Here is a 15207-nt window from a genome sequence, read left to right as displayed (position 1 = left end):
TCTGTGTAACCCAACCTTTCCTTAATGTATTCATGATGTAACTGGGATGTATTTTGCACTGTATTCTGGGACATGGAGGGAGTTTCAAAAGTTCATGTCACCCCTTTCTCGGGGTTCAATCTCATCTTGAACCTGTTGCGCAATAAACCTTGGATCTCCGCATTTTGCTCCTGTCCGGCTGAGCTCATTTTCTTCCGCAGGGACCCGCGGACACTTAGTCCGACGAGCTGGGTGGCAGTGTAGCCCCGCACCCAGATTTTAGCCGTAACACATGTAGATGCCACTTTTGGCAGCAGTCAAGAAGAACAGTGATAGCAAGATGTGCTGTAAGCCAAGGTCAACTCACGGCTCCCCCACCTGAACATCACAGCTCAGCTCAGACTCCTCTGTTCACAAACCTGCTCTTCAAAACAACTGTGATGGCCTTCCTTAAATACCCAGACTGCCTTCCTGTCCACTACCACAAGCAGCACAAATTTCTCCCCCTTGATCTTCAAAACGTCGCCATGCCAACCCCTCATAACTCAAACTGTCTCCCCTCCAGGACTCCTATTTCTCCAGCTCAACCAAACTCAGCTCCCTGAAGCATCCTTGGGCTCCCTTGAAGGTCTCTGCTGCTTAGCCCTTGTGGTTGACGCTTATCCCTAAAAGATGCTTCCTAGAACATGCCTCTTATTCTTCTCCCAAGCCCCTTTCCATAGCTCCCACAAAGCTCTTGGCTTTAACCCCTAAGTCTTTCTGACTGCTGCTCTGTCAAACGCCTTGCACTCTGGTGGTGCCAAGGAAAGAAATAAGCAGGTGTCAGCAACGGGCAGGAAACCAAACCCTTCCTAAAAAAATCCATGGAAATCAATAAAAAGGTTCTTTTGCACGTTTAGGTGGTACCAGATTCGGAGCAAGCAGAAAAGGGAGCTACTCACGCCTGTCTTCTTACTAACCAGTGCAAACACGAGTCGCAAAGCATTCTTACATTTGTGAGCAGTGGCCGGACTGACGATGGACACGATCCCATGTGAAAATCCTTTCGGGCCTCCTTGAGAGGGGCTGACCAGGCTGCAGAGGACAAATAGCCCCAAGAAACTCCACATCTTCGAGCCTGGAGACCTGCTGGGAAAGTTGGGTCAGGTCATCACCCCTGCTGTGCAAAGAAGCAGTAATCTGGGGAAAAGCTCCTGAGAGAGATCGCTGGGGCTGATAAATCCCGTTCTCCTAGTCACTGGAGACTTGATTTGTGGGAAGACCGGGCTCATCGGCCACACAGAGATTTGTAAGCGGGGAGATCCACAGGATTTTGCAGAATTCCTGATACAATGGAGAGATCCCGCCACACGTGTGCCTTTGTGTGCGTAAGTGTGTGCGTATGGGATTCTCTGTACATATTCTAATGAGTAGGTTAAAGTAGGAGTGTACTCACACTATGCTTTTCTCATTTACATCCTTTTTAGCCCTTTTAAATATCTGAAAAGGACACCTCCTGTCACTTACTCAAGCGGGGAAAAATGTTGGTAAAGGTTCTATCTATCATCTACCTATCTATATCTATCATCTATCTATCATCTATCATCTATCTATCTATCTATCTATCTATCTATCTATCTATCTATCTCTATCTATCTATCTATCTATCTATCTATCTATCTATCTATCTATCTATCTATCTATTATCTATCTATCTATCTATCTATCTATCATCTATCTATCTATCATCTATCTATCTATCTCTATCTATCTATCTATCTATCTATCTATCTATCTATCTATCTATCTATCTATCTATCTATATCTATCATCTATCTATCTATCTATCTATCTATCTATCTATCTATCTATCTATCTATCTCTCTCTCTCTCTCTCTCTCTCTATCTATCTATCTATCTATCTATCATCTATCTATCTATCATCTATCTATCTATCATCTATCTATCATCTATCTATCTATCTATATCTATCTATCTATCTATCTATCTATATCTATCTATCTATCTATCTATCTATCTATCATCTATATCTATCTATCATCTATCTATCTATCATCTATCTATCTATCATCTATCTATATCTATCTATCTATCTATCTATCTATCTATCTATCTATCTATCATCTATCTATCATCATCTATCATCTATCTATCTATCTATCTATCTATCTATCTATCTATCTATATCTATCATCTATCTATCTATCTATCATCATCTATCAATCTATCTATCTATCATCTATCTATCTATCTATCTATCTATCTATCTATCTATCTATCATCTATCTATCTATCATCTATCTATCTATCTATCTATCTATCATCTATCTATCTATCTATCATCTATCTATCTATCATCTATCATCTATCATCTATCTATCTAATTTTTATTAAATTTTCTGTTTTGCAATTTAAAATTCTCATTTTACATCCTTACGATATCAGTGACTTCCCTTCTTCTCTTTCCATGGTTCACTTTACATATCATAAATCCCTGCATATTTTACAAAAACTATACCAATCAGTATTCCATTATTGCATCCATCAAACTTATTTACACTGTTGAATTTATCTTAATGCTGCCAGTGTTTTCAGCTGTACACAATTATTTCCCAGATATTCAATAAACGTCTGCCAATCTTCTTTAAACGTACATTCTTCTTGTTCTCTTATTCTATAAGTTAAGTCTGCGAGTTTTGCATATTCTGTCAATTTAAGTTGCCATTCTTCTTTGGTTGGGACCTTGCTCGTTTTCCATTTGGGAGCTAGCAAATCACCGGCCACAGGTGTAGCATACATAAATAATCATTTCTGACACCTGGGAATTTCAGCCTGAATTATCCCCAACAGAAAGGACTCAGAGTTTTTTCTGGGGGAAAATACTTTTAAACACCCCCCCAATTAATTATAGATTATTTCCCAATACTCTTTTGCCCTTTTACATGTCCATGGTAAAGGTCATAATGTCTTATGGAGTCCAGGAACATCATTCATTAGGAAGATCTCCTGCACAAGCCCCATTTTTTGCACGCTCTATTTCTTTCCTTTGTGTGGATGTGCAAGAAAAGCCCCACAAAGTCGTTTTTGACAGCTGCTTGATCAAATAGCTTCCCCCAACATTCCTCAAATCCTTCGTTTAGGCTGCCATTTCCACATTCACCTTGAATTGCACATTTTTGGGGAATACGAGGGCCACGCTCCGCTGTGAAACATCTCTACAAGGAAAGGGCCCTGCCTGTTTCTCTACTGTTATCGCGCTGGTTATTAGCACGCAAAGTTCTCTGCATGTATCCATGTCATTGGTTTGATCCTGCCAAAAACCGACAACCTTCATTGCAAGCAAAACTTTCAGTGAAAAGACCTCTCAAATCTCCGCTGAGTTATCAGGTTTGTGGTCCCATTGATTGGCTGGGGGAAATGTGCCAACAAGTGGCCCTAAACCACACCATGCAGTTTAATGCATGCATGGGACTCAAATGATTCTTTTTGTTCTATTCTGTGACACTCCCGCCCCACTCCCTTTCAGAGCCTTCACACAGAAATCGCAGCATCTTGCAATTAATGCTGATGTCTAGAGTAGAGGCTTACCTGCCCAGGTTGCTTTCCAACCAACCCTCTGCCCCATTCCCCCCACTCATCGGCCAATTCAACCATCTACCTGCAACTTTCCTTACCTTTGTCCTTACTGGAAACAAAATATAAAAAATTCCTTCCAGTAGCACCTTAGAGACCAACTAAGTTTGTTACTGGTATGACCAACACGGCTACCTACCTGTAACTAGAACTTTGTCCTGACTGGTCACTCCTGAATTTCTTGACCTTCCCAGGCTGGAGAAAGCAATTTCCTCTGAGCTTTATATAGCGGCCACAACTGGACTGATACAGTGATAAACATCAGCCGGGGAGCTCCTCCCGGCTCTATTGTAAAGATGTTGCAGGGGATCTGAATGTCCCTTGATGTAGGCCATATGTAACACAATGTGATTTACATTGTTCTCCAATGCCTTCAATTGTGTTGCTTAGTGGGCTGAAGATTTAAGTAAAATATTAAGCTGGTGCCATGGAAAATGCACTTCATTTTGAATGGACTTCAAATGCCAGCAATAATCTTTGAAACCAGGTCAACTAAATGTGTACCTATATTTATTATTATGTATTTAATTTCTGTCCTGCCCTTTGTTTGAGGATCACAGGACAGTTTGCAATATACAACACAAAAATGCCTAACAAAGTCAAAAAGAAAGCAATCTCCCCCCCTCCTCAGTTTAAAAGGCCATTGATAGATCAGTTTTCAGTAAAATTTCTGGGGAAAGCCGGATGCACAGCAATCCAGTGTCGTTTGCCAACTTTCCATAAAAATAGCTCAAAATTCTATGCGATTTAGCAAAAGGAAAAAAAAAGTTCAACAACTTTGACCTCCCCTCAAAAAAGGTCAAAACCAGGATCAGGCCAGGATCAGTGCAAGATGCTCAAAACCTCATCTTGCCCTGCTGAGCAATTTGGCCGCTGATTTCTGCACTAGCTGGGGCTTCCAGATTGTCTTCAGAGGCAATCTTATACCTTCAGAGGTATAAGAACGTAGGCAGCAGAAGCTAAGCTATCTCTATCCCATCCCCGCCAACATTTCTCTGGCGAAAAAGGGGACATTCAATCTTGCTGCACACATAGACCTAACATCCACATCTGCATCAGTCGCCACCTCACGTACCTCGCAGGATTGTTGTAAAGAAAGGATGTGAGAGCAACGGGACTGTAGGTAACACCTTCTGGAATGAAATAAGATTTCAGCGCTTATCCTTATCCTTAACAACAACAATGGAATCTATGAGAATGACCAGGAACATAAAAGGTAAAGATACCCCTGACCGTTAGGTCTAGTCGTGGACGACTCTGGGGTTGCGGCGCTCATCTCGCTTTACTGGCCGAGGGAGCCGGCGTACAGCTTCCAAGTCATGTGGCCAGCAGGACTAAGCCACCTCTAGCGAACCAGCGCAGCGCACGGAAACGCCGTTTCCCTTCCCGCCAGAGTGGTACCTATTTATCTACTTGCACTCTGACGTGCTTTTGAACTACTAGGTGGGCAAGAGCTGGGACTGAACAACAGGAGCTCACCCCATTGTGGGGATTCGAACCGCCGACCTTCTGATCGGCAAGCCCAAGGCTCAGTGGTTTAGACCACAGCACCACCCGCATCCCTGCGATCAGGAACATACCAGAGAGTAAATCCTATTGAACTCAGTGGGACTTACTTCTGAATAAACATGCTTAGGATGGCAGTGTAAGGCTGCCCAATCTTTACTCAGTTACCTGGGAGTAAGCTCCATGGAATACAGTGGGACTTACTTCTGAGACAGTGTCAATAAAGGATTCGACATTCCCTGCATTTCCTCAGAAATGGCCAGCTGATGCCATGTGAGCTAGATGAATAAACACCCAGCAATAAAAGATAATGGGAAGAGGATTTCCCCCAGCAAATTATTTGTCAAAATTAGAAATACCTAAATACAGATGGTCATTTACCCTCGCTAGATTCAACGTGCTGCCATCTGCCTTATTGCAGGGCAAATTCGAGGGTAAACCGTATGCGGAACGAGTCTGCCCCTGCGACTTGATGGAGGTAGAAACTGTCTCTCATGCCTTGTTACGCTGCTGTTTCTATGGGGATATACGCTCGGTATTTATTACCCCTGCTGTGCAAAAATCTCCAAATGAATCCAAACTTCAATGTCTAAAATCCCTGGTAGAGGACAGGGATCCTGAGATCACGTTACAGGTAGACAAATTCTGTGTGATTGCCATAAAACTTAGGGAACAAGCTGTGCTATTGAGTAAGGCCTTAAATGATAATTTTAGGTTATACGTTAGTGACTAAGTTTTAATTTATATATATTTTTAACTGTTGCTATAACTGTATTGTCCCTGTTATACCTAATTGCAAATTAAAATGTATCCCTATCATGTTTTATGACTTCCTTGATATTGTATGTGGGCTGGAACTGGTCTGCTGAAGCATTGAAATTAAAGAACTTAATGTGGATTGGTGACCTTTCCCTTCCAAAGTAGAGGAAGGGCTTTGTATGCTAGTTTCACCATGTCCTTCATTTGGTGCAGGGATTTTATTTTCTGTATAAACCGGACTCTGTTCTTGCGCCCCTGACTTTTTATGGTTCTCCGAGACATGGAGGGGAGGAAAAAAGAAGACTGGGACATGCCAGGATCAAATCATGAACTGGGATGGCTTCCCTGGAAAATCAGGACACTTGGACAGTATGCTATTCGGATAGGGGCATAGCTGGGCCACCAGCCTAAACTGATGGAAGGCACTCTGGACCACCGAGGCCCCCCGAACCTCAAGCCCTAGCAATGGATCCAAACTGATACCTGCTCCTTCCAAGGTCATGTAACCCCCTCAAGAGCAGGCAGCCTCCCATCCATTCAGCTGAGGAAACCACCTACACTGAGAGCAGTGTGGTGTAGTGGTTAAGAGCGATAGACTCGTAATCTGGTGAACCGGGTTCGCTTCCCCGCTCCTCCACATTCATCTGCTGAGTGACCTTGGGCCAGTCACACTTCTCTGAAGTCTCTCAGCCTCACTCACCTCACAGAGTGTTTGTTGTGGGGGAGGAAGGGAAAGGAGAATGTTCGCCGCTTTGAGACTCCTTCGGGTAGTGATAAAGCGGGATACCAAATCCAAACTCTTCTTCTTCTTCTTCTACTACTCTTATCTGAGCTTCACTACCTAATCAGAGCATTTGCTTCGATCGTATTCCTTTGGCTGGTGGACGTCCAGCAATACTGTTTTGGAATTATAAGGATGGTTTTCAGATTTGACAAGGACAACATCCAAACCCTGTCTATTAAGATGTTTCTGCTCTGGTTCTCCAGTCATTTGAGGCAGCTTATTAATATATTTTGAATTATGGTGCTGGAGGAGACTCCTGAGAGTCCCATGGACTGCAAGAAGATCAAACCTCTCCATTCTGAAGGAAATCAGCCCTGAGTGCTCACTGGAAGGACAGATCCTGAAGCTGAGGCCCCAAGACTTTGGCCACCTCATGAGAAGAGAAGACTCCCTGGAAAAGACCCTGATGTTGGGAAAGATGGAGGGCACAAGGAGAAGGGGACGACAGAGGACGAGATGGTGGGACAGGGTTCTCGAAGCTACAAACAGGAGTCTGACCAAACTGCGGGAGGCAGTGGAAGACAGGAGTGCCTGGCGTGCTCTGGTCCAGGGGGGTCACGAAGAGGCGGATACGACTAAATGACTAAACAACAACAACAACATTAATATACAGTGGTGCCTTGGTTTTCAAATGTCTCGGAAGTCAAACTTAATCAATGTTTTTCAGAAGTTGAACATGCCACGCAGCTTCCATATTGAGTTATCTGGAAGTAAATGCTTCCAGAAGGGAATGCTTTGGTTTTCAAACGTTTCAGAAGTCGAACGGTCTTCCGGAATGGATTACATTCAAAAACCAAGGTACCACTGTAGTGCAAACCAGAAGCGGCGCTCCTGAGACCTCCATTAGGGAAGATTTTCTGAATGTCATACACAGTCAAGGCCTAAGCCGATTTGCTCTTTGCAAACTGGACTTTGCTACCCTAACTCTTCCAGTTCCTTCTTGTTTCTGCTGCCTTTCTCTCTTTGCCCCTTTCCTCTCTCATGAGATGTTGCCAAAGCAGAGGCAAAGACCTGCTCAAAGAATATGTCAGGAAATTTAAACCACTTTCAAAACGGGCTCATTGTTGCTGCACCAATGCAAAAAAAATGGGAGATGTGAGTTGGTGAGAGATCAGTTTCTCATTTTTCTTAGAATGACAAATGTAGGGGAACTGCACCAGAACACAGCCTCCCTCTCCTGGCTTTCTCAAGACTGGACGTGTGCTAGACCTCTTCTCCAATTTGTCCCCCCCAACAAGAAGAAGAAGAAGAAGAGTTTGGATTTGATATCCTGCCTTTCACTCCCTTTAAGGAGTCTCAAAGCAGCTAACATTCTCCTTCCCTTCCTCCCCCACAACAAACACTCTGTGAGGCGTGTGGGGCTGAGAGACTTCAGAGAAGTGTGACTGGTCCAAGGTCACCCAGCAGCTGCATGTGGAGGAGCGGAGACGCGAACCCGGTTCACCAGATTACGAGACTACTGCTCTTAACCACTACACTACACAACCTCCATAAACTCCCATCAGTACTGGCCTACAAATTCCTGCTTCTTGCAGATTACACAGAGCAAATCTCCTTACTTCACCATACTACCTGTTCTTACTCTCTGAGTACATAGACAAAGCCAACAGCTGCAGCCAGATTTCCATGACACAAGCAAAGCACGCCAAGAACCAGAGATCACTATCATCTCTGTTGCACCATGCGCTGCCTGTGATGTTATCGTCAATAGTGCACAAGTTCAAAAGCTCCTCGGAAACAATGGGCTCTGATGTGCCACAGGAACTGCAATGCACTTCCATGCACAGATGCGGAAGCTTCATGTGCACTTGGCAGCGCGGGACGCAGACCTCTGGCCTGTGATGGGTGCAAAAGATGGACGCTGCAGAGTCAGTGCCCTTGGGCTGTGTGGCTCCATGTGTGGGTTGGCTGTGGCCATTGCCTGTTGTGGATTGTGGCTGTTGCTTGATGCTGGCGGTACTGTGGGCTGCCTCTGTCATGGAGTAAAGCGAAACATTTGAGGGGTGAGGGAAGAAGGCAGGAATGTGCATCTGAGTGGTTCTGCAAGGATTCTTAAAGGGTTGGCCATAGCAAGGGGCTATGATGTTTCGGCTTCATGTTGGGACACACACATGAGCTTAGCATCTTTGAGCAAAGCTCTGTAGCTTATTGGTGGAACATCTGGTTTGCATGTGAAAAGTCTCAGGTTCCAGGAAGAGCTGGCAGGGGCTCTGCCAGAGACCTGTAAAATACTGCAAGCGGTGAACAGAATGATTTAAAGCAGGATATTATTGTTATTATTTAAATTTGTACACTGTCCTGTACCTGCAGGTCTCAGTACAGTGGTACCTTGGGTTAAGTACTTAATTCATTCCGGAGGTCCGTTCTTAACCTAAAACTGTTTTTAACCTGAAGCACCAGTTTAGCTAATGGGGCCCCCTGCTGCTGCTGGAGCACGATTTCTTTTCTCATCCTGAAGCAAAGTTTTTAACCTGAGGTACTATTTCTGGGTTAGCGAAGTCTGTAACCTGAAGCGCATGTAACCTGAAGAGTATGTAACCCGAGGTACCACTGTAGTTGATTTAAGGCAGCCAACTTCTAAAGTCAACCACAATGCATTTTTTACCTGACCCCTGGTCACCACCTTGGCACATTGTATTCAAGGTGCGGCAAAGAGCTAATGGCATGGATAGCCTTGTCTTCCACAGATTAGGTCTTCTTACCCACACGTTTCTGAAATAGTTCCCTGATTAAGAGAAACAGGAGCTAACTGATGGTTGGTCATAAAGACTGGAAACAATATTATATATACAACTGTTTGCAAAAGGGAAGTTTTTTATTATGAGTGAGAGAGAGGGCTAAATGGATGTCTGGCAGCCCCCCTCTAGGGCCCGGAGGGGGGATTGGGCTGGGTAGATTCCAAAGGCTAATTGCTAACTGTCTGAAATATGGCTACATTGCAAACAGTCTGCTTAAGAGTAAATCAACAAGGAGTTGCAGAAGGATGTTTCTTTGATAACATCTAAACGGGAAAGATTAACGATTTGGGAGCTGCCAAAATAGCAACTTTCAAAGAGCTGGACAGAAAAGTAAAAAAAGGTACAAAAATACAAACGAAAAATACAAAATACATGAAAAATAAAAAAGAATTAAAAACAAATCATTCTTTTCATGCCTTATATTTCATTTACTTATTTCCCTGACCTCCTCACACCTCCCTTTTTTGTATTCCAGTTCACATGGTTAATTCAGCAAATCCTTACCCTCTTTGTTTTTATCTTAATTCTATATCTTAACATATTATAGCTTTATATTTTCATCGATTATCAATCCATTTTTACATGTTCTTATTAACCTTGTTGCTAAGGCCGCTTCATTTCAATCCAACATCATTTTAACATTCATTAATTTTACAATGTTTCTGCAAATAGTCTTTGAATTTCTTCCAATCTTCTTCCACCAACTCTTCTCCCTGGTCTCGGATTCTGCCAGTCATTTCCGCCAGTTCCATATAGTCCATCACCTTCATCTGCCATTCTTCCAAGGTGGGTAGATCTTGTGTCTTCCAATACTTTGCGATGAGTATTCTTGCTGCTGTTGCGGCGTACATAAAGAAAGTTCTATCCTTCTTTAACACCAATTGGCTGACCATGCCCAGGAGAAAGGCCTCTGGTTTCTTCAAGAAGGTATATTTAAATACCTTTTCCAATTCATTATAGATCATCTCCCAGAAAGCCTTAATCCTTGGGCACGTCCACCAAAGGTGAAAGAATGTACCTTCCTTTTCTTTACATTTCCAACACTTATTATCAGGCAAATGATATATTTTTGCAAGCTTGACTGGTGTCATGTACCACCTGTATATCATTTTCATAATATTCTCTCTTAAGGCATTACATGCCATAAATTTCATACCTGTGGTCCACAACTGTTCCCAGTCAGCAAACATTACATTATGTCCAACATCTTGTGCCCATTTAATCATAGCAGATTAAACCGTTTCATCCTGAGTATTCCATTTCAACAGCAAGTTATACATTCTTGATAATATCTTAGTTTTGGAATCTAACAGTTCTGTTTCCAATTTTGATTTTTCCACCTGGAAGCCAATTTTTCTGTCCAAATTGTAAGCCTCCCTTATTTGATAATAATGAAGCCAGTCTCGCACTTTGTCTTTTAATTTCTCAAAACTCTGCAATTTCAATTTGTCACCTTCCTGTTCCAAAATCTCCCAATATTTCGGCCATTTGGCCTCCATATTGAGCTTTTTCTGAGCCTTCGCTTCCATCGGTGATAACCACCTTGGGGTTTTGTTTTCAAGTAAGTCTTTATATCTTATCCAGACATGTGGAATAATAAAATATAGCCAATAATACTTCCTCCTCTTTCGGTCAAGAAGGTGGGGAAGGCAGTTATTCCGTAATCTTCGCATTAGGCAAAAAGAGAGTTTTTTACACTTACAGCTCGAATGAGGTTGTTGCGACATTGTTGTTTTTAAATCTGCAGAGACCGGAAGAGGTGAAAGGGGATCTCACGATGGCACCAAATCACGCTGAAATGTTCTTGATGTCCTTACTGTACAGAGTGTTGGTGCCCAGGGACTTCCTGTCTTCGCAGAGAAGGATATGGAGTGATTGTATTACATGCCACAAAGTCATCTTTAGTGTTCTACAGAGTTCTCTTAAACCCCCGCTAATTGTGAAATCTTAAAGCCCTGTCAGATAAAGGTGGAAATCTTCTAAGGTGGAATTTAAGCCACATGTCGTGCTTAGAGGAGGCAGAATGCAAAAAGTCGTTGCGGTGACTTTGGGACTAGCAGGTACATTATGCATTGGGAGCTTGTAGGAAAGTGCTTGTTTTATCAGAGGGACAGGCAGAAGGAGGGCAGGAAGAGAGAGAGAGAGAGAGAGAGAGAGAGAGAGAGAGAGAGAGAGGAGTTGGGAGTGCAGTGGAGAATAAAACAAGCTAGTGAAAGGAGAGCAAAGGATAAAGTTGTGCAGCAATAAAACTGCAAGCACATTTGCAAAGATAAACAGGGTCTGACATGGTTGCAAATTGGATGAAGGACTGCTTGTTGAGATTCCTCCATTGCAAGGGGTTGGACAAAATGACCCTCTGCGTCTCTTCTATGATTCTATGAACAGGAGTGCAGCTATATACAGCTGCAAATAAAACGTTTTGACTGTGTTGTCAAATGCAATATACAATTGTGACACTAGGTGGCAGCTCTGAGCTACAGCAAATTCAATGCATTTTTCAAAACTATTTTATTTTTTTTTTAAAAAAAGCATTTTCACAATGTTTTTAACATGCATGCAGATTCCGCCCTAATTGCTGGCATATATACAAATGTGTAACCTTTATCTGGGCCGCAGAACCGTCCACCCCCATCGTTCTGCCTGTACACTGAGGTCCAGCGTCGAGGGCCTTCTGGCGGTTCCCTCATTGAGAGAAGCAAAGCTACAGGGAACCAGGCAGAGGGTCTTCTCGGTAGTGGCGCCCACCCTGTGGAACACCTTCCCATCAGATGTCAAAGCGATCAACAATTACCTGACATTCAGAAGACATCTTAAGGCAGCCCTGTTCAGGGAGGTTTTAATGTGTGATTTTAGTGTATTTTTGGTTTCTGTGGAAGCCGCCCAGAGTGGCTGGGGAAACCCAGCCAGATGGGCGGGGTACAAATAAATAATAATAATTATTATTATTATTATTATTATTATTATTATATATTATATATACATGTTGAGAATACAGTTTCTAGAGGTAGAAGAAGAAGAGTTTGGATTTGATATCCCACTTTATCACTACCCGAAGGAATCTCAAAGCGGCTAACATTCTTCTTTCCCTTCCTCCCCCACAACACTCTGTGAGGTGAGTGGGGCTGAGAGACTTCAAGGAAGTGTGACTGGCCCAAGGTCACCCAGCAGCTGCATGGGGAGGAGCGGGGAATCGAACCCGGTTCCCCAGATTACAAGTCTATTGCTCTTAACCACTACACCACACTGGCTCTGGTACATGATGCAGTTCTTTTACAAATGTTAAACTGTCCAGCCCTGTACTGGGTAGGAGACCCCTGGGACTGGAACCACAACATCAGTTGCTCCAGGTTCCTTGGAGGAAGGACATGTAGGGTTGAAACAATGAAACAGTACTCCTTGAGAACATAAGGAGAGTCTTCTGGATCAGGTCATAGAATCATAGAATCATAGAGTTGGAAGAGACCCCAAGGGCCATCGAGTCCAACCCCCTGCCAAGCAGGAAACACCATCAGAGCACTCCTGACATATGGTTGTCAAGCCTCTGCTTAAAGACCTCCAAAGAAGGAGACTCCACCACACTCCTTGGCAGCAAATTCCACTGTCAAACAGCTCTTACTGTCAGGAAGTTCTTCCTAATGTTTAGGTGGAATCTTCTTTCTTGTAGTTTGGATCCATTGCTCCGTGTCCGCTTCTCTGGAGCAGCAGAAAACAACCTTTCTCCCTCCTCTATGTGAAATCCTTTTATATATTTGAACATGGCTATCATATCACCCCTTAACCTCCTCTTCTCCAGGCTAAACTTGCCCAGCTCCCTTAGCCGTTCCTCATAAGGCATCGTTTCCAGGCCTTTGACCATTTTGGTCGCCCTCCTCTGGACACGTTCCAGTTTGTCAGTGTCCTTCTTGAACTGTGGCGCCCAGAACTGGACACAGTACTCAGGTCAACCAAAATGGTACACAGTACACAGTACACAGGTCAACGGCCTGCAATGGTCTAGCTTTGTGTTCTCTCATGGTGACAACTAGATACCCCAAAGTGAGCACAAGATCACTCTCCTTTTCTCCAATTTTCAGCGACCGGGGTTCAGAACCATTACTGCCTCTGATCTTGGAGAAACAGCCACGTTAAATGTTGGCTAATCTCACCAGGAGAATCTGCGACTAGAAAGTAGAGGACTACCAAGAAGATTGGGGACGCAGGTGGCGCTGTGGGTTAAAGCCTCAGCGCCTAGGACTTGCCGATCGAAAGGTCGGCGGTTCGAATCCCTGCGGCGGGGTGCGCTCCTGCTGCTCGGCCCCAGCGCCTGCCAACCTAGCAGTTCGAAAGCACCTCCGGGTGCAAGTAGATAAATAGGGACCGCTTACCAGCGGGAAGGTAAACGGCGTTTCCGTGTGCGGCTCTGGCTCGCCAGAGCAGCGATGTCACGCTGGCCACGTGACCCGGAAGTGTCTCCGGACAGCGCTGGCCCCTGGCCTCTTGAGTGAGATGGGCGCACAACCCCAGAGTCTGTCAAGACTGGCCCGTACGGGCAGGGGTACCTTTACCTTTACCTTACCAAGAAGATTGGAAGAAATTTAAAGACCATTTGAATAAATATTCTAATATTAAAGATATGTAACCACTTGAAAGAACCAATCAGGTCTAGGACTAAATTAGACTTAAATGTATAAATAAGTAAATGTACAATAAGAAAGGTAAAGAAATTGGAATATGACTGTAATATTGTTTTATGAAATAATGATATTGGAAACTGCTACATTCAAATTCAGAGGAAATTCAGATGGATGAGATTAGAGGAAGTCAACTAAAATGTTTATGAAAATGGATTTTAATTAATTAATTGAGTTTCTCCCCCCCCCTCTCTTTAGGTATGTTAAGTTTGTTATTCTTTTTTCTTCTTTTTCACTTCTTTATTGTGTTGTTGTTGTTGTGTTGTTGCATATTCTCTTTTTTGTTATGTCTATTGAAAATTAATAAATATTATTGTGGGAAAAAATAAATAAATGTTAAGGAGGTGACGTCTATTTAATGTGAAACAGTTTATAGGACCAGGCTGGAGTGGGGGAAAGTGTTGGCTGCCTTCTCCGTCAAATGAAACCCCCCTTACAAGGAGGGACAGGGATGGGAAACCATAATAAGTAAACCAATAAAACCATAGCAGGGGAGAGCAGCCAGGGCTGGTGAAGCCCTGGTGAGAAAGTGCGAGCCACGTGTCGCACGGTGCACGTGTGTGTCGTCCTCCTCTCTGGACATTCCCGTTTTCCATCCATCTCCTCCTGCTCTTTTTAGCGTCACCTGCTGGGCTCCTGTGGCCTGATCCAGTGCCTTGCCTCTGTGCGCCTCCCAGAGAGTCATATGATCCCTGGCACTCAGTGACTTCTCCAAAATTTTCCAATATGCCAGTAAAAATATTTACCTTGGAAGATGCCACCGTGTGCTCACTTCGCACATCCCAGCGCTTATCGAAGCTCTGAATTGGTTCTTTCATTCCTGGTGTGAGTATATAATATCTGGCGCTTCCCTATCATCAAAGAGGAGATTAGCAGGTGAAGCTCTGTCTGTTCCTGAGGAATCTCCAGTCCAGCCGGACAGGTAAGTGAGCGATGCAGTTGCCCCAAGACACCTCTGATGGTAGGAGATCTACAAGAAAGAGAAATGTTCTGGAGACAGCCTTTGAGGCTGGAGACTTTGCTGATTTTGCATTCTCTGCACAAAAAGTCCTTTTCATCAAGTGCGATTATGAAACAAGCCTGTAATTACTACTAAATCCAAAATGGCTCGTATGTCACCATTTGCTTGCAGCTAATT

Source organism: Podarcis gaigeae, assembly GCF_964106915.1.
Source record: "Podarcis gaigeae genome assembly, chromosome: 6".
NCBI classification, from domain to species: Eukaryota; Metazoa; Chordata; class Lepidosauria; order Squamata; family Lacertidae; genus Podarcis; species Podarcis gaigeae.
This window is presented reverse-complemented; position numbering follows the sequence as displayed.